A 19,634-nucleotide genomic window follows, 5' to 3' on the forward strand; every position below is an offset into this window, starting at 1 on the left:
CTTCCATTAAGGGCAGACCTAATTGAAGAAGAAATTTGAAGAAAATAGCAGGAAGATTTTATTTCCTTTATTGTTTTTATTGAGTTCCTCTCTCTATGCCCCGGATGGAAAGAGATTTGTATCCAATACTGTGGCTTTATTTCTGGGAGCCCCAGAGGCCTTTCTATTAGTCTCTCCTGCCTTGCTATTTTCTTTGTAAGTTAAATATATATTTTAATATTTGGGAAGACTTTTATGGAATTTCACTTTATCCTCCAAAGAGTTCTGTGCATTCCATATTCCAAATCATTGTGCCTAAATTGAATAAAAATAATATGCCTATATTGAATATAAAACCATAAACACAACTCATTTTATTTTATTATTTTATTTTATTTTTTTAACGTTTATTTATTTTTGAGACAGAGAGAGACAGGGCATGAACGGGGGATGGTCAGAGCGAGGGAGACACAGAATCTGAAACAGGCTCCAGGCTCTGAGCTGTCAGCACAGAGCCCGACGCGGGGCTTGAACTCACGGACCGCGAGATCATGACCTGAGCCGAAGTCGGCCGCTTAACCGACTGAGCCACCCAGGCGCCCCAACACAACTCATTTTAAAATTCCATGCCTAAATTCATTTCTAAGATGAAATAAAATGTTAAAGCACAATTTTACATCCTGTAGCCTAGAATAAAACACAGATGACACTTGAGCCTATCTCTCTGGACCCAATGTTAGCAGTTAGGGCAATATTTTATTTCAGCATAGACTGTAACCTTAAATTGTCACCTGAGAGGTGCTTGGGGATAAGCTTGACCAGCAGGCAGCACACCCTGGGAATCTAGATCCAATCATGAGGTAGAGGAGAGACTTAGGCACAAAATGAGACCTAAGTAATGAGCGATAGTTCCATCTGGCAGGACAAATAACAACTCCAGAGCATATGACAAGGCATGTTAGGGAATAATCCAGGTAGCAGGTTTTATATTTCTAAGCAGGCAGGCAGCAGAAGATGGTGCTGAGGCTCCAAAATAAAGGTCCCTATAGGAATTGTCACATAGCAAATACAGGGTTTATGAACTGGGATCTAGTTCTTAGTTGGATTAGAAGATGGAAATAGTAAGGTCTCAGAGGAGTGGAGAAGATTGTAAGGCAAGAAATCTTACCCAGAGAAACCAATAGATACAGCCTATGAGTGGAAACCAAGTGAGGTGTTATTTCAGAAGCAAGGTAGAAGTCCTATTACGAAAATTGTGTGTTGAAGTAAGCCTATGGCTGACTCATGTGAATCATTGAACTAGGATTTCTTAACTTCCCTACATCATATTCAAGACTGGATTGATGTCAGGTCCTGGATGAGTACTGAGTCTGCAGGCGAGGGTCATACTACTGCTAACCTTGGAGAGAGAATTCTGTGAGAGTTGTCAATGTAAAATTGCACCGGACAAGGTGGACTGGTAATAAAAATGTTATTAAAGACTGTTGCAAAAAGAGATAGAGACTGAACTCAACTCCATTAAAACAAAAGGCAGGAAAGTTTTTAAGCACTAGAGTGAGCTAGTGAAAAAGTACCGAAGGATGTCAGCGGGGACCTTGGTCTATGTGATTAGGCTGTCTGTATTTGTTATTCGGTGCTTATTGAAGTTAGACTACAACCCTTTCACAGAGACTAGGAGACATAGGCCCTGTCATTCTTTAAATCAACAACAACAACAACAACAACATTACTTTTTAAGACCACTTTTAGATAAACAGTAAACTTGAGAGGATGTTACAAGATTTCTCAAGGAATCTTTGCCCCTACTAATGCATAGCTTCCCTATTATTAACATCCCCCATGAGAGTTGCACATTTGTTACAACTGACGAAACTACATTGACAAATCAATCTTCTGAAGTTTATAGTTTACACTACAGTTCACTCTTGGTTTTTTACATTCTGTGGGTTTGGACATGATTCCATTATTATTTGGCATCAGACAGTATTTTCACTTTCCTAAAAATCTTCTGTGCTCTACCCATTCATCCCTTTTATACATTTAAACCCTAGCAACCACTGTTATTTTTACTGTCTCCATAAGTTTACACTTTCCAGAATGTCATGTAGTTAGAATCATACAGTATATAGCCTTTCAGATAGGCTTTTTTTCGCTTAGTAATATGCATTTAAAGCTCTTCTGTGTCTTTTCATGGTTCGATAGCTCATTTATTTTTAGTGTTGAATAATATCCCATTGCCTGGACATATTTTTTAATTTATACATTAACTTATTGAAGGACATCTTGGTTGCTTCCAAGTTTTGGCAATTATGAATAAAGCTGCTATGAATCTCCTTGTGCAGGTTTTTGGGTGGACATAAGTTTTTCATGCCTTTGGGTAAATACCAGGGAATGTGACAGCTGGATTTTGTGGTAACAATATGTTTAGTATTGTAATAAACTGGAAAACTGTCTTCCAGAGTGGCTGTACCATTTTGCATTCCTACCGGCAATGTATGAAAGTTCCCGTTGCTTTACATCCTCACCAACATTTGATGTCAGTGTTCTGGATTTAGGTCATTCTAATAGGTATTCTAGAAGTACCTAATTGTTGTTTTGATTTGCGTTTCCTAGATGATATAGGATGTGGAGAATCTTTTAATTTGCTTATTTATCATTTGTATATCTTCTTTGGTGAGATGTCTGTTAATGTCTTTGGTACATTTTAAAATCAGATTGTTTTCTTATTGTTGACTTTAAGAGTTGTATACTTTGGATGACAGTCCTTTATCAGTTGTGTTTTGTAAATATTTATCTCAGTCTGTGGCTTGTCTCCTAATTTTTTTGACATTGTCTTTTGCAAAGAAAAAGTTTTTCATTTTAATAAAGTCCAACTTACCAATTATTTCTTTCATGACATGGTGTTGTGTCTAAAAAGTCATCTCCATACTCAAGGTCATCTAGGTTTTCTCTTATGTCATCTACTAGGAGTTTGATAGCTTTGCATTTTATATTTAGGGCTATGATCCATTTGAATTAATTTTTAATTTTTATGCAAAGAATAAGGCCTGTATCTAGACTCGTTTTTTGCGTGTGGATGTCTGATGTTCCGGCACCATTTGTTGAAGAGACTGCCTTTGCTCCAATATATTGCCTTTGCTCGTTTGTCAAAGATCACCTGGATATATTTATATGGACCTATTTCTGGGCTCTCTATTCTGCTCCACTCGTCTATTTGTATATTCTCTCACCAATACTATACTGTCTTGATTGATTTAGCTTTATAGTAAGTCTCGATGTCTGGTAGTGTCACTCTTACAGTTTATTCTTTTCCACCAGCATTGCATTGGCTATCCTGGGTCTTCTACCTCTCCATATAAACTTTAGAATTAATTTATCAATATCCAGAAAATAAATTGCTGAGAATTTGATTGGGATTGCATTGAATCTATAGATCAAATTTGGAGGAGCTGATATCTTTACAATACTGAGTCTATCAATGAACATAGTCCTTTTTATATCTTCTTTGATTTCATTCATTAGAATTTTGTAGTTTTCCTCATACTGCTGGAAGCCGAGCTATCCCAGCCTGAGTGGCAGGGCTGGGGCTGTGGACGGATTGGTGACTGCAGGGCGGCCCGCCGACAGTGAAGCTTCTTGTACTCCCGCTTTTAGGTAATTTGGCCTTGTTAAAGTACCTGGGGTATTGTCCGTTGGGGAATTGCCCTCGGCAGGCCCCCTGGGAAAAGAACCATTAGTGAAGAAAATAAGGTTCCAAGAAATTGTGCGGCCTTATGTTTAGCCCTTGCCATCCCCTATGGAGACTCCTGTACTTACAGGAAGGATACCCTCATACGTTTGCCAGCAAAGAGGGCCTGTAAAGGAGAGACATATGGATTTGAAAGTCCCACTCTGGCAACTAAGGAGTGTATCTCTGGGCACAGGTGACTTCAACCCCTAGGCCCACCTGGCCCCCCGGAGGCATTCCAGATGATGACTGAACCTAGTCGGTTCATTGGTTCCTAGGTGCATTGTCTCTCTAAGAATGTATGAGGCATGGGTTTCTAAGGCTTTTTCAGCCCCTTTCTGGCACCTCGGACCGAGGCAAACACATTGTTCTTCTGGCCTCGTGTGGTTAGGAGGTCATGTCCCTGAAACTGTTCCACTTGAGGTGTTGAGAAATGGAGGGCCTTTCACGAGAACAGCAAAGCAAATGCTTTGTAGATTATAGATTAACGCAGATGCATAATGGAATAATGTAAGAAATTAATCAGTAACCAAAGGGTATGCAGGAAGATTAGGGGAAAATCACCATGTTATTTCTTAAAGGTTGTTTACACATAGGAACATTTTCAAAATTAGGTAATGTTAGAAAAACATAGATGACGTATGTTACAAGGAAACCACTAGAATATATAATGCCACGTTTACTACAATAAATCGGCCAGTTCAACACACTGCTGTCGTCTGTGTCCGTTTTTATTTTAGTTTTAGTTTTTTATTTTAGTTTTTTGTTTTCTAGTTTTTTATTTTAGTTTTGTTTTATTTTCACCGACGCCGTTCTTCCTTCGGGAACCCCTGGTTGCTGGAGCTGGTCTCTGGCACTCATACAGATTGTGTTCATATTTTATTAGATCTGTACCTAAGTATTTTATTTTCATTTCTTTACTCTTTTTGAGGGCTAACATGAATGGAATTGTGTTTTTAATTTCAAATTCCACTTGTTCATTGCTAGTATATAGGCTACTCAGTTTTGTATATTACAACCTTGCTGTGATCACTTATTAGTTCCAATAACTCTGTGTGTGTGTGTGTGTGATCTTTTGATTTTCTGCATAGAATATCATGACATCTGCAAACAAAGACAGTTTTATTTCCTCCTTCCCAATGTGTGTACTTTTTTTCCCCCTTTACTGCATTAGCTAGAACTTTCAGTATGATGTTGAAAAGGAGTGGTGAGAGAGGATATTTTGCCTTGTACCTTATCTTTAGCAGGACCACTTTAAATTTCTTACCATTATCTGATGTTAGCTGTAGGGTTTAGATATTCTTTATCAAGTTGAGAAAGCTCCCTTCTATTTTCAGTTTCCTGAGAGTTTTTATCATGAATGGATGTTGGATTTTATCAAATGCTTTTTCTGTATCTATTGATGTGATATTGTGATTTTTTATTTTGTAGCATGTTGATGTGCCTGGATTATATTAATTGGTTTTCAAATGTTGAATCAGCCTTACATACTTGGGATAAATCCCACTAGGTTGTGATGTATAATTCTTTTCATATATTGTTGGATTTAATTTGCTAATATTTTGTTGAGGATTACATCTATATTCACAACAGATATTAGTCTGTAGTTTTTCCTTGTAACATCTTTGTCTTATTTTGGTATTATAATCTTTTGTCTTATTTTGGTATTATACTGGCCTCTTGGGATGGGCTAGAAAATATCTGTTATGCTTCTAACCTCTCAGAGAGATTACAGAAAATTGGTACAATTTCTTCCTTAAATATTTGGTAGACTTTGCCAGTAAACCTATCTGGCCTAGTGTTTTTGTTTTGGTAGATTTTTAATTATTGATCCAATATGTCATAGATATTGGCCTGTTCAGATTGCCTATTCTTATGTGAGTTTTGACAGCTTGCGTCTTTCAAGGAATTTGTCTGTATCATGTGGGTAATCAAATTTGTGGACATATTATTATTCAGTTTTCTTTTATTATCCTTTTAAGGCCTGTGGGATTTTAAATGATGATCCTTCTTTTGTTTCTGGTATTAATAATTTGTCTTTTTTTTCCTTATAGCTTTGCTAGAGATTTATCAATTATATTGATCTTTACAAGGAAACAGCTTTTGGTTCTATTGATTTACTCTATGGGTCTCCTGTTTTCATTTTCATTGATTTCTGATCTAATTTTTTATTCTTTCTTTTCTTCTGTTTACTTTGAGTTTAATTTGTGCTTCTGTTTTCATTTTCATTGATTTCTGATCTAATTTTTTATTCTTTCTTTTCTTCTGTTTACTTTGAGTTTAATTTGTGCTTCTTTTTATAAGTTTCCAAAGGTGGAAATTTAGGTTGCTGATTTTAGATATTTTTTTTCTAATATAGTTATTTAATGCTATAAATTTCTAAGAACTGCTTTCATTGGTTCCCACAAATTTTGGTAAGTTGTGTTTTAATTTTCATTTAGTTAAAAATATTTTAAAATTTCTTTTGAAATTCCTTCTTTGACTCATGTGCTATTTAGAAGTGTATTGTTTAATCTCCTTAAATTTGGTATTTTCCAGTTATCTTTCTGTTCTTGATATCTAGTGATTCCATTGTGGTATGAAAGAACACACTGTATGATTTCTATTCTTTTAAAACTGCAGAGGTGAGTTTTATGGCCCAGAATGTCATCTATCTTGGTGGAAGTTCCATGTGGGCTTGAGAAATATGTGTATATTTGCCTATTGTGGGGTGAAATAGTCTATAGATGTGCATTATATCTAGTTTAGTGATGGGAATTTTTGTGTTCAACTAAGTCCTTACTGTTTTCTGTCTGCTAGGTCTGCCCATTTCTGGTAGACTAGTGTTTAAGTCTCCAATTATGATAATGGATGCATCTATTTCTCCTTGTAGTTCTACCAGTTTTTGTCTCAGGTAGTCTGATGCTCTGTTGTTAGGTATATATACATTAAGGGTCATTGTGTCCTCTTGGAGAATTGACCCCTTTATCATTATGTAATGCCCTTCTTTATCTCTGATCACTTTTCTTGCTTTGAAATCAACTCTATCTACTCCAGCTTTCTTTTGATTTCTTGTTAACATTATATATTTTTCTTCATTCATTGGCTTATCATCTTTATGTGTCTTTATATTTAACGTGGGTTTCTTATAGATAGCATAGAGTTGGGTCTTGTTTTTTGATCCACCCTGACAATCTTTTCTAATCAGTGTGTTTAGAACATTGACAGTCAGTATGATTATTGATATATTTGCATTAATGTCTTCCTTGTTTGTTACTCTTTTCTAAATGTTGCCCTGTTTTTTGTTCCTATGTTTGTCTTCTACTCTTTCTTACTTCCGTGGTTTTAACTGAACATTTTATATGATTTCATTTTCTCACATTTCTTAGCATATCAGTTATACTTATTTTTAAACTTTTTAGTGATTTCCCTAGAGTTGGAAATATACATTTACCATGAATCCAAGTCTGCTTTTAAATAACATTATACCACTTCATGGGTAGTGTGATTACCTTATAGTAACAAATAATCCTATTTCTTCTGTCTTGTCCCTGGTATTATTGTTGTCATTCATTTCAGTTATGTATAAGCATACATTATCAAATACTTTTTGCTATTATTATTTTGAACGGACTATTTTTTGTTAGATCAATTAAGAATAAGAAAAATTATAGTTTTTGTTTTATCTTCATTTATTCCTTCTTCAATGCTCTTCCTTCCTTTATGTTTGCATATACTTGTTTCTTACCTGTGTCATTTTTTTTGTTTTGCTTTCTCTTAAAAACCTTTCTAACATTTCTTGTATGGCAGTTCTACTGGCAACAAATATTCTTTAATTTTTGTTTGAAAGTCCTTGTTTCTCTTCACTTTTGAAGGGTAATTTCTTAGGGTTCAAATTCTAGTATTTTTTGTTCTCAACACTTTAAATATTTACCTCCACTTTCTTGTTTGCATAGTTTCTCAGAAGTCAGATGTAATTTTTGTCTTTGTTCCTTTATCAGTAAAGTGTTTTTTCCTATGGCTTCCTTCAGGGTTATCTTTGATTTTCTGTACTTTGAAAATGATATGCCTAGGTGTGTTCTTTTTGCATTTATTCTGCTTGGTATTATTTGAGCCTTTTGGATCTGTGGCTGGTGTCTGACATAATTTTGGAACATTCTCTATCATTATTGTTTCAAATTTTCTTCAGTTCCTTTCTCTCTTCTCCTTCTGGTATTCCCATTATGCATTTGTATACTCTATGTAGTTGTCCCATAATTCTTGGATATTCTGTTCCGGTTTTTTTGTTTGTTTGTTTCAGTTTTCATTATCTTTCTTTTCTGTTTTGGAGGTTTCTTTTGAGATGTCCTCAAGCTTAAAAATTCTTTCTTCACCTGTGTCTAGTCTACTAAATAGCTCATCAAAGGCATTCTTTATTTCAGTTACAGTGTTCTTGATTTCTAGCATTTCTTTTTGATTCTTCTTAAGATTCCCATCTCTCTGCTTACATTGCTCATCTGTTTTGTGTTGAGGAGGAAGAATTTCCTCTGCCCTTCAAGGCCCTTCTAGTTGGACTAAATATGAAATTGACATGAGACAGATAAACAGAAGAAAATTAAGTTTACTAGCATACATACAGGGAATCCACACAGACACAGAAAGGACAAGCACCACTAACAGGAAGGTGAGTGGAGATGTTCAGAAAACAAAAGTTTCCTATTATACAGTTAAGTTTTTTACTTAAAGAGGGATTTCTGTTAATAGCTCTCTTCTTGGTAGAGATAGGCAGTTGAGGAGGAGTTGAAGAGCTTTTCCTAAATCTGCTGTGGCTTGATTGCTTTTAACTCAAAATGTTTATGCCAAAGTGAACCATCTTGAGGTGGCCTATCCTTAGCCCCTACACTTGCATGCTGTCTACTGTATTCATTAGAGCCCTTAGCATAATAACTATAGTTGTTTAAATTCCTGGTTTGATAATTCCAACATCGTTGTCATGTCTAGTTCTGATTCTTATTTTGTCTCTTCAAATTGTCTTTTTTGCCATTTGGTATGTCTTATAATTTTTCTTGATAGCTTATTAACATGATGTACCAGGCGAAAGGAATTGTTGTAAAACTTTGAACTTCACAAATGTTTCTGTCTTTTTCTCCATGTTTAGCTGGGATAGGATGGCTAGAATGGGCTGGAATAAGCCATTTACTTCCCCCAGGTCAGTTAAGCTATTGATCATATCCAAATAGGTTAGTCTCCCGGTTAATGAGTTTTTTCCTAAGGTTAGTCCTTGTTAAGAAGAACAGAGTGCTCTGGAGTATTCCTAAATGGTTCCTTTCCCTCCCCGCCTGCAAGAAGTATGAGGACTAATCTCCTTACACATGGAACTGGTCCTGGAAGTCTCCCTAACTTTCTCACTGATTACACATCAAAGGAATGATTCCTATGTTCTTTAGAAAGGGTTGTAAAACTGGCAAGATACTGGAAGGAGATTTACATATCAAAGAGACAGAAAAAATTCACAATTGCAAGTTTTCTAAAGTTAATGCCCTAACAAAAAGGGAAACCAGGACTTACAGTCATGAAGTCTATTTAAAGTTTAGTCAAAGTGAAAGGAACTTGAAGACTGTTGTTCAGAGCAACAGGATGGAGTGGGGAGGGGAGATGATACTATTTATTATATACTGAATATGATTTCTATAAAGTAGATGTTCTTCTTTTTTTAATAGAAAAAGCAATTTTTTAGAGAAATTAACTTTTAGAGAGATTAAGAATCTTAAGTTACACAGCTAGTAGGAGATGCCAACAGTATTTGGATCCACATATCTCTGACATTTGCTGTACCAAGTGAATCATACCTTAAATCTTTTGAACTTCAAAGCCATCTGCTTTGTTTTCTCATCTAATTACAATGGAAATTTCTGCGTATATATTATATACATGTTATATATATTATATATATGGATATGGCTACTATGTACATATATTTCAACTTTTATTACTTTTCTTTTAACAACCCTGGCAGTCTCCTATTCACATTTACTCGTGGTATACACTGATTATTTATGAACACTTACAAAATCTGCCTTTATCCAGGAAAATCTAAAATATGTTATTAACATATGGCAATGTGTCATAGGATCATCCAAGATGTTTGGAGAAGATTTGAGTTTTTTCAACCCATAGATCTTAAAAAGGAGACTGTAACTTCAATTGGAAAATAAAATACTGTGTTAATATAAATATGTGTCTCATTATAAGACTATTGTAGACATTCGGTGATGATTGCTCACAGCAGTGCCATGCTGTGAATTCACTTAATAACATGGATTTCAAGCAAGAAATCTAATTACACCTACAGGCATTATGGCTAAAATAGTACTGACATATGTAGTTCTTTCTCCAACATCACTCTTGCATTTCAGGGGGAAAATGAAAAAAAAAATGCAGCCAACATTAAGAAAATTTCCTACAAGTGTTCTAGAATAAACTGTTTACACATTTTCATTTTGCCCTTCCACAGTTGTTTAAACAGAAATATAGAGTGGGAGAAAAGAAAAGAACTTCACCATAATCACATGTCAAGTCTAATTTATACCATGATGTCACCTAGTTTGACCAAAAATATCATAACCAGACACGGTTGTCATTGTCTAAATATGCTATTCCTGATGATGGCCCAAATTGTAAATAAAACAAAAACATTATATTTCTAAAAATAATTTATTTTCAAATAATTTCAGTAACTAAGAAGGACATACATATTGACATTTTAATTAGTGATAAATAACCAAAGTCATTTTCACCTAATTTTAGGTAAACGATCCTATAACATACCTTTTTTTAAAGTGCCTTTTTAGTTCTAAATTAACATTTATGTTTATTTTTGTCTTAGATGTTTCTACTCACTCACATGGGTTCTCTTTATCCCTGAAAGGAAATTCTTCACTTCATCTGTTGTGTTAGCTCATAATGTTTTTACGAAATAATTGCAGTTGTGATATTTTTGAATCATCATACTCCATTCTTATGTATTTACTTTTGATGAAGAACATTAGGGGTGTGGTATGGCCTATAGCTTTTTCCATTCTTTGATCTAGTAAATTAATAGCTTACATACTTGTAAACTGTGGCAAAGACCCTTGCTAAAGAGCTGCCAAATCTCCAGACCCAAATCAGATGCCATGTGAGCAGGACACAAGGGGAGGGAGGAAAGCAGAGAGAATCCGTCCGAGCCATGGAAAATGCACAGAAGCCAATAGAGAGGCTAGCTGTTGAGTCATTAGGGACACTTACAATGAATGTAGTAATGAAATAGGCTTAATGTCCAAAGCTCAGAGGATTAGTTCATATTCAAATCTAGTTTCCTCTTTCTATAAAACACAGACCATTGCATTTTATTTTGTCTTAATGTTTATCTATTATTTTTGAGAGAGACAGAGACAGAATGCAAGTGGGTTAAGGGCAGAGAGAGAGGGAGACACAGAATCAGAAGCAGGCTCCAGGCTCTGAGCTATCAGCACAGAGCCTGACGCGGGGCTCAAACTCCTGAGCTGTGAGATCATGACCTGAGCTGAAGTCAAACGCTCAACTGACTGAGCCACCCAGGTGCCCCAGACCATTGCATTTTAAAAACAGAGTCTATTATAATGATGCTGATATTATTAACAACAACAACAACAACAACAACAACAACAACAACAAAAAACAGAGAGAGAGAAGAGATTATAGTCTTATCTGTCCACAGCAACAGCTTGTCCATAAAACAAAGTTATGATAGAGTGCCTGTAAGGTCACTTCTGCATTTCAATTTTTATAATTCTTTAAGTCTGTAATGATAAAAACTTATATTTATATATAAATCTGAATTTAACAAAAACATTTGTATGTTCATGTTAGAAGCAGATGTGTAAATTTAGAATCTGAGCCCCAGTATTTTGTATATTGTTTCTTCTCACTCTGTTTCATCCCCAATTTCCCTTCTTTGACTCTTTCTTTTCTGAGTCTTTCCAAGTATAGAAACACTCTTCCATTTGCTTGTCCGGCCTGGAATGCAAGATCACTGTACTCAAGAAATTCTGTTACTGCCCTCTTTTTGGAAGGAACTCAAGAGTCAAGGCTTTGATGAATATGTGGAAGGTTGCTTCTTTATAGTTTTGCTTGAAGTATGATTGAGGAATGATTTTAAATATGAATGTTACACATATCAATGAGGCTGAATGGGAACTTTTCATTGTTCACAGTTAAATGCACAAACAATCTTACATCATTTTTTACAAAAATAAAAGAGAACAGAAATCAGGGAAGTACAGTGTTTGTAAAGAATGGAATACTCAATTTTGTACTGTTTAAAATAAATACTTTGGTATTTTTATTATGCTTTATTCAATTTATGTCTAGGTTTTACTGATTTTAGTATTTGGTATTCAGATACCATGTGAAGTCCAAAATTAAGCCTGGAACAATTCTGCATCATTGGTTTGACTGAAAGTCACATACACGTTGAACATTTGCTTGAGACTGATTGTCTTTTACAGTATATATTTCTTCTTTTCATTATTATTAACATTATAAACAGTCTTTTTTCAGAGGTCTTATTCTTTCCTAAAATAGAAAACTGTACACATTGTATTTTTCTCATGACTTTGTCATCTCGGCTTGGCTCAATTCATTTCTTTATGATTTTTGAATCACCTTTCTCTACTAATTTTTCAGAATTTGAACAACTTCTCTTTCCATTTATAAATTAGAATAGTGTATAAGTCAACATCACCTTTATCCATGTAATAAATTTAAAAGGATAACTTTGGTTTAGAATGGGAATACTTTCTCTCACTCTCTTGTTTGCCATAGCGAGTTAGTTACCTTCTATATTTCTCTTGTGTCCACCTAACTCCCATACTCCATTCCTCCTGCCTCTAACAGACTCCCTTTGCTTCTTGTTTAGGTTATTGCAGTAAATATCCAAACTATAGCTCACTTCAGTTTTCCCTTCCAATTCATTCAAGACATAACTGCCTGATTAATGTTCCCGAAGCCTCTGGCTAACCAGAAAGCAATCAATGGCTCACTATTTCTAAATAGATAAAAGTTATACAACTTTTCTTGACAAATATTTATTTAAAAATTTTTTGTCTCACTTTCCTCCTAATTGTTCTGAATTAGTATTAAGTCAGGTTAATTATACTAATTGTAATATCTGTACATTTTATGTATTTTTTCTATCTCCATTTCTTTGTTTAAGTTCTTCCTGTCACCCGGCAAATCTCTCCTTTCCCATGTCGATTTTCCCAAATCATAACTATAATTGGGAAACAGATCACATAGGGTCTCTGAGGCTGGCTAAGGTCTTTCAATTTTCTGCTCTTCTATAATGACTTTAACTGTATGCTCTTATTGATAGTACTTTCTAAATTGTATATTAATCATGTGTACACTAGGACCTTCTTCTGGGAGACCATAGCTTCTTGGTAACAGATTTAAAGCTCCTCATTTCATATTTGGGATTGAGAAATACTTATTCTGTTATCCCCTAAAGTGCCTAAATACTCAATAAATATCTGATAAATATCTATTCTTTGATCAGAAGAATGAATAAATAAATGAAGAAGAGAATTTGGAAATGGGCATTTAATTATGTTTTAAGGTAATGGTCTTGCTTTTTTCTTCTGAAGCAGTTATAAGATTGTTACTATTTATAGAGAAGGAGAATGGGAGAAAGAAGTTTAGGTGACATGGACATTTTTAAGAACAGATGTAGCTTGTGGTTACATTATATTCAATAAAAGAATAACAGTAAATGCTATTTTCCATTGTGGTAAAGAAAAATTGGAAGCTAAAGTGGTTCAGGTCAACTTGGTTTCTAAATTTTTTTCCAGTAACATTTTTCTGTGAAGGCTGAGAATTTGAGGCTCAGAATCCTGTAAGTTTAACTAAAAATCTGTTATTAACCATACCGAAAAGAAGTCTTTGATTTATTTAGTTTTGTTTATTTATTTTGGGAGAGAGAGAAAGAGAGAGAGAGACAGCATGCATGAGTGGGGGAGGGGTAGAAAGAGAGGGGAGGGGGAGAAAGAGAATCCCAAGCAGGCTCTATGCTGTGAGCACAGAGCCTGACACAGAGCTCGATCCCACGAACCATGAGGTCATGACCTGAGTCGAGATTAAGAGTAGGACACTTGACTGACTGAGCCACCCAAGGCACTGTAAAACAGTCTTTTTAAAGACTTGAAATAACTGTAAGTAGATAATATGGGGGAATATAGCCAGAGATCAAAAGAATGTAAAATTAAAAAAATACCTCATAATCATCAAATAGACATTGGCTACTGAATTTGACAGAGTGTGAATTTATATGGTTGTCTGCTCTCTATATACTTAGAAAAAGGTTAGGAGATATAGTGAGCTGTTCATTCAGGTAGGCAGTTAAGTTCAGTCAGGTTGAGCTGCATTAGAAGGGCAAGCTCTGAATGGGAAGGGTGAATGATCTTTTGGGAGAATCAAAGTGCCATTTGATAGTGCTCACTTCAGCAGCACATTTACAAAGTGCTATTTGATAAGAAGTGTCTCACTTTTTCCACCTACAGGTAATATATTCTATTTCACTTGATTTCTCTTACGGATCTGTGCCTATGTGAGACTTAAAGGAAGTGATTATTAATGAACAGAGAAGGAGGTTACCTTGGTCATTCATTTTAAGGAAATAATTTGGTGAGTCTAACTCTTCTGTCATGCAGGAGAGTACCTTTCAGGTATTTTCACATTAGTATCTCACCTCCTTAAAAATACCACAGGGTCTGATTGCAAAATGACTTGCATTCATGCAAATGTTTAAATGGCTATGTCATCTTGAGAGCCAGAATCTATGAACTATAAATTACAAATTTCACATTTATTGACCAATGTGTGCCAGGAACTGTGTCATACTATTGCATACATATTAAGTCAATCGATCCTTACATAATTCTGTTTTTATTTCCCATTTTATGAGCAAGGAAACTCAAAAAGGATGGAAAATAATGTAGAAATGACAATATTGTTACTATTATCAATAATGCACAATATTTATATGGCGCTCCATCATTCATATTTTCATTTGGAATTTTGGATTAATCCTGTGATATAGGCAAGGCAGGAATCTTGCAAATGATGAAAATGAGTCATTGTCCAAGTTCACCCAACACATATATAACTGAACATACAAACAAACACAGGTGTTTTGGTTGTTCATTATTCACATCTGATTATTCAAGTGGTTAAACCCAAATGAAATAGAAGTGAGGAGCAAAGTTTGAGGAAGAAAACTTGGATAAAAGAATCCCTACCATGAATAAAACTTTCCTCTGAATTATGCTTCTTTTGAAAGGATGCTTGTGTTTGCTCACTGGTCTTCATCAAAAAGTGCAAGTCAGGTCACTGCTTAAGCTGTCTGCTTTGGGTCTGTGTGTTATACTCTGAGAGGGACACAAGACACAAATTATCAGGAGGAGAGGAGCCAGCTTAGTGAAAAAGACTTGAATCTCTACCATATCTGAGAATGTTAGAATCACCAGGAATGTTTCAGCCTGAGGAATAAAAAGTTTTGTTGGGAAGAATCAGAATCATGTGGATGAAGTAGATTCAGTCTTTAAGCCCTTCGGGAAAGTCCAGAACAGATGGTTAAAATTACAGAGAATGAATTTTCTTTTAACTCAGAGAGTAACTAAAATACTTTAATTTCTCAGATGAGGAGACTTTATTTTAAGGTATCAAGAGAAGGCTAATCTTTATTAACAACACAAGATCAAGCAATAATTTCACTGGGTGTTTTAACTACGACTACTGAAGCAGTGCTAACTGTCTAATGTAGAAATCTATCTGCACTTACAAGTGAGACTCTGAGGTTCAGAGAGGTTAAGTAGTTAACTCAAACACAGCTAGCAACTAGCTACAAGAGTTTTTGTACTAGTTGTGAGGTTGCACTAGATGACCTTTCAACAGTAAGACACTTACTCTTTAAGATGCTGTCTCATTTGAATGCTTCATGAAGAATCGACCTAAAAGTCACTCAGCAGTCTGACAAATGAATAGAACACCACTGACAATGAAATAAGGGCCCCTCATAAACCAACAGCAGAGATCGGTGTGCGTTCAAGAAATTAATAAGAATAAAGTGATCACTACCTTCTGCCTCATTTCCCCAAACATGAAGTGACAGAAGGTACAGGCTTGGTTGGCAAGGGCCACTTGTGAATCATGGAACTAGCTTTTGAGTGGGAGAGATATTCAATTTATGGTTTAGTAAATAAACAATGGACAAGGAGAAATACATAGTTAGAAAATAAAAAAGGAAAAGTTAGAAAAATTTCTCAGGTGTGTACAGTTGATATTTGGTTTCTGATAGTTCTTTATACATAGAAAGGGCTAAATAGCAGGAGAATGAGCCCTGCATCATTCAAGAAACCATAAATTTTATTCCTCATAAAATGTGGTAAAATGTCTAATCCTGATTTTACATTACGTTACCGACGGTGGTCCAGCACCTAGCCTCTCCCCCAGGCCCATTTCCACCCCTTATTCCTTGTGTATACCAGGAATAGAACCCAGTAGGTAGCACGGGAGCAACGATTTTAGAGATTTCAACATTAAGGTCCAGATGGTTTAGCAAAAAGTTTAAGTCATTCCTTAGAACAATAAAAACATAAGGTTATCAGGACTGTGTGTGTGTGACTCACAGACATCTGAAGCCTGGCTTATGAAAACTGGCTGTTCATGGGAAGAATTAGCACATAGCTTCGACTGCTTATACTATCGACCCAAAATAACAGTATCTTAAACAAAGTAGTGTTTCATTTCCCTGTCATGTAAAAGTTGGAGGAGAGCAATTCCTTCAGTTGCCAGAGACCCAGGAAATTTCATCATGCAGCTACACTAGGTCTATGGTGTTGTTCTCACCCTTCTGGTTTTCCATGGCTCCTTTCCACATCCGCTTTTCAGATAGCAAGGTGGACGAAGGGGGAGGGTTATGACATGTCCCTCCACTTCAAGCTGCAGACATCCCCTTAGCCAGAACATAGTCACATGCCATATCTACCTGAAAGACAGACAGAAATACAGTCTTTATTTTAAGTGGTAATATGATCCAGATAAAAGTTACTATGAAAGGAAAGAATGGATTAATGAGGTAAATAAGTGTCTCTATGGAAACTTGGCCACCCATGCCTAAACATAGTTTCTCTCTGTATCTCTCTCTCTTTTTAGCACTTTAATTTTCAATAAAACCACATTCTAGTCATTTTCTAAAAAGTACTCATTAGTATTCTTCCTCTATAGACATTCTCAGTGTTTTATTTGGCCAGTTTATTAAGGCAGCCTTTGGGGCAGGCCATATGGGTGTGTTTAGCTGCAATGAGCTGGTCATTTTAGTAAAGGAAATGTCTGTGCAATGAAAGGACATTTCTGAGAAAGCCAAGTATGGCTAGAAATGACAAATGCTCTCTTTTACATACTACATTAGCTGCAGTGATTTTGGCAGGGAGGGGAAGGGGACAGGTGGGTGAAATCTGATACTCTAATTAGGGAACTGATGAAGTATTGTAAATTTTAAATCATGCCCCTAAATAGGCAAAAGGAACAGACTTTTCAAGATGTAATTGTACGTGAATCACAATCTTAATGGTAGCTGATAATGATTAGACTAGCTGAAGAATTATTATGAGACAGAATGGACAATCTAAAAATATTAAGAAGCACCCAGTATTATCTGGGGCGAAAAAAATCCCTGAAAACCAAGGCAATAATAAAAATGAGGAAATGCAAGTGGTTCACCAAGGAGTTGAAATTTGGCAAGAATGCCATAGTATTCTCCAGAAACTTCAATCCAATGAAGTCCATCCTGTACATCTCCTTTTTGTTTTTTTGTTTTTTTTAATGTTTATTTTTGAGAGAGAGACAGAGTGTGAGTGGGGGGGGGGGGGAGGCAGAGAGAGAGGGAGACCCAGAATCAGAAGCAGGTCCCAGACTCTGAGCTATCAGTACAGAGCCCTATGTGGGGCTCGAACCCACAAACTATGAGATCATGACCTGAACTGAAGTCACATGCTTAACCGACTGAGCCACCCAGGCGCCTGCATCCTGTACATTTCACATTAGTTTTATGTTTTCGTATTTTAACCTTAGAAAATAAGAATGTTAATATGCTAAGCAACTGTTCATTCTGAGTTCAGCCAGCCTTTGGCAATTATATTAGCATCATTTTCAGGAGAGTTACATTTCAGGATGATATTATCAGAGGTTGGAGCTTACTTGAGCGCTTCTTCACTCCTCTATGTCTCTGAACATTTAGAAAGAACTCTTTTTCTTGCCAGTGAAAGCACCTGAGAAAATAAAACCCTTCGATTTTTATATGGCTTCTTCCAAATGTTTTGCTGCAGATGACATTTTATTAAACTTGGATTCACTAAAAAGGAATTTTATAAATACACAAAGATGGCTTTCATTCTGCTTGTATCCATATGTATACATTGCACACATATGTGCAGATGCGATGCAAAGGAGAAATTTGCTAATTATTGAGAAATTGTACATAAACTTTGCTGAATATACATAAAAATGTTGGCTTTGCAGATTGTCAGGTGAATTGGGTTTTGTCTGAATTATAGTAAACAATTGAATATATTGTCACACCTGAAGAAAACCATCAGAATTTTCTCTTTGAAAGTTGGCAGTTTCAAAGAACTAGGATGAGAACTGTTTTTGTCTCCAGTTATGTGTATTTCAAATAAACTCTTAGGTAAATAATTTCTGATGAGATTTTCAAATAATTTCCCCATAAATAATGACAGAAGCTATTTATTTCTATTCTATTTCTCTCCAACTCTGTGTTTATGTGTATAATGGAATTTTTGTTTTTCAAGTTCTACAAGGCATAAGTCCTTATCATTAGCATTTTAATGTTTATATATCTTTTTGGTCAAATTTTTATGATTGTGGTCATGGTTTTTTAATTAGAGCAGTAGTCTAATTTGAAAACAAATGGAAAATGTATTGTAATCTATTTCTGGAAGCATTCAGCTGGAAAAAAAACAAGAGAGAAGATTCCAAGCTTTTGATTAGCATCTTTAAAATATAAGGACATCATTTCCCTCAGGGAAACAGTGAAACCAACTGATGGTAAAAGTCACTTAAAAAGCAAACAAAAAACAAAGCAAAAGAAAGAAAGAAAAAAGAAAACTTCAACAGAGAACTTTCACAAACATTTACACTGTAAGAATCAACTTTGAAAAGTGTGATTTAACGGTCGATTTCTCTTTAAAAAATGAGCCAAAACGGTGTGATATGACTTATAAGTAAAATCAATTAAATTTTTGAGTTTTATGTCTTTAGAATTTGAGACTAAGAGAGTGAGACAGTAAGTGAACACAACCCATCGGAAAGCACATCCTCATTGTTGTAGGTTTCATGTTTTTCCTTCAGCAGTGTGAAAAGAATATTTCTCTCAAAAGATTCTGATTAACTAGCATGCTTTAAGAACAGATCTTTCTGTATACTAAATTCAGACTTACTAAGTCAATCACTCCCAGTGCTAGAAGCAGTAAAAGCAAGCAAGGAATAAGCAGGCTCATTGATCGGCTTACTCCCTGTTCTTCCCCTTAGCCCTCTGAAATCACTGTTGCATGCAAACCAAAACTTAAAAAAAGAATGAAAACTTTCCTGTGAGAGTCAGCTATAGTGCTGCTGAAGAAATGCCCCATCCTCACCTCCCCACCTCTGGTGGTGGCCTCTGCTCCTCCCTGTGCTCCTTCCGGAAGAACAGCTCTCCTGATACACTAGGTAGAGGACAGTCACGTTCAGCAAACACGAATTCTTTCCTGTTACAAATATGCCCATCCCTATATGTCTTTGACATTGAAATGCTGTTTCTTTGATCAAAATTGCCTAATTTTACCTTTTCCTTTTGAAGCCTAAGTCCTTGAATTTTGAAAGGGATTTTGTGAATCTG

At 35.5% G+C, this 19,634-nt stretch overlaps 1 long non-coding RNA gene across 2 annotated transcripts in view; it reads right to left on the reverse strand.

Moving 5' to 3' along the window:
- Positions 1-19,634, reverse strand: part of LOC122231354 — a 49,380-nt gene that overhangs the window by 21,036 nt on the left and 8,710 nt on the right. The window contains exons 3-4 of one of the 2 annotated variants that reach the window (XR_006208574.1): positions 17,939-18,009; positions 16,589-16,727 (exon numbers count right to left, since the gene is read on the reverse strand). This is a non-coding gene — a long non-coding RNA (uncharacterized LOC122231354). The remainder of the gene's footprint in view (positions 1-16,588; positions 16,728-17,938; positions 18,010-19,634) is intronic. The other variant, XR_006208567.1, reaches the window with a different exon arrangement.

The sequence above is a fragment of the Panthera tigris genome, chromosome A1, assembly GCF_018350195.1.
Source record: "Panthera tigris isolate Pti1 chromosome A1, P.tigris_Pti1_mat1.1, whole genome shotgun sequence".
Taxonomy (NCBI): domain Eukaryota; kingdom Metazoa; phylum Chordata; class Mammalia; order Carnivora; family Felidae; genus Panthera; species Panthera tigris.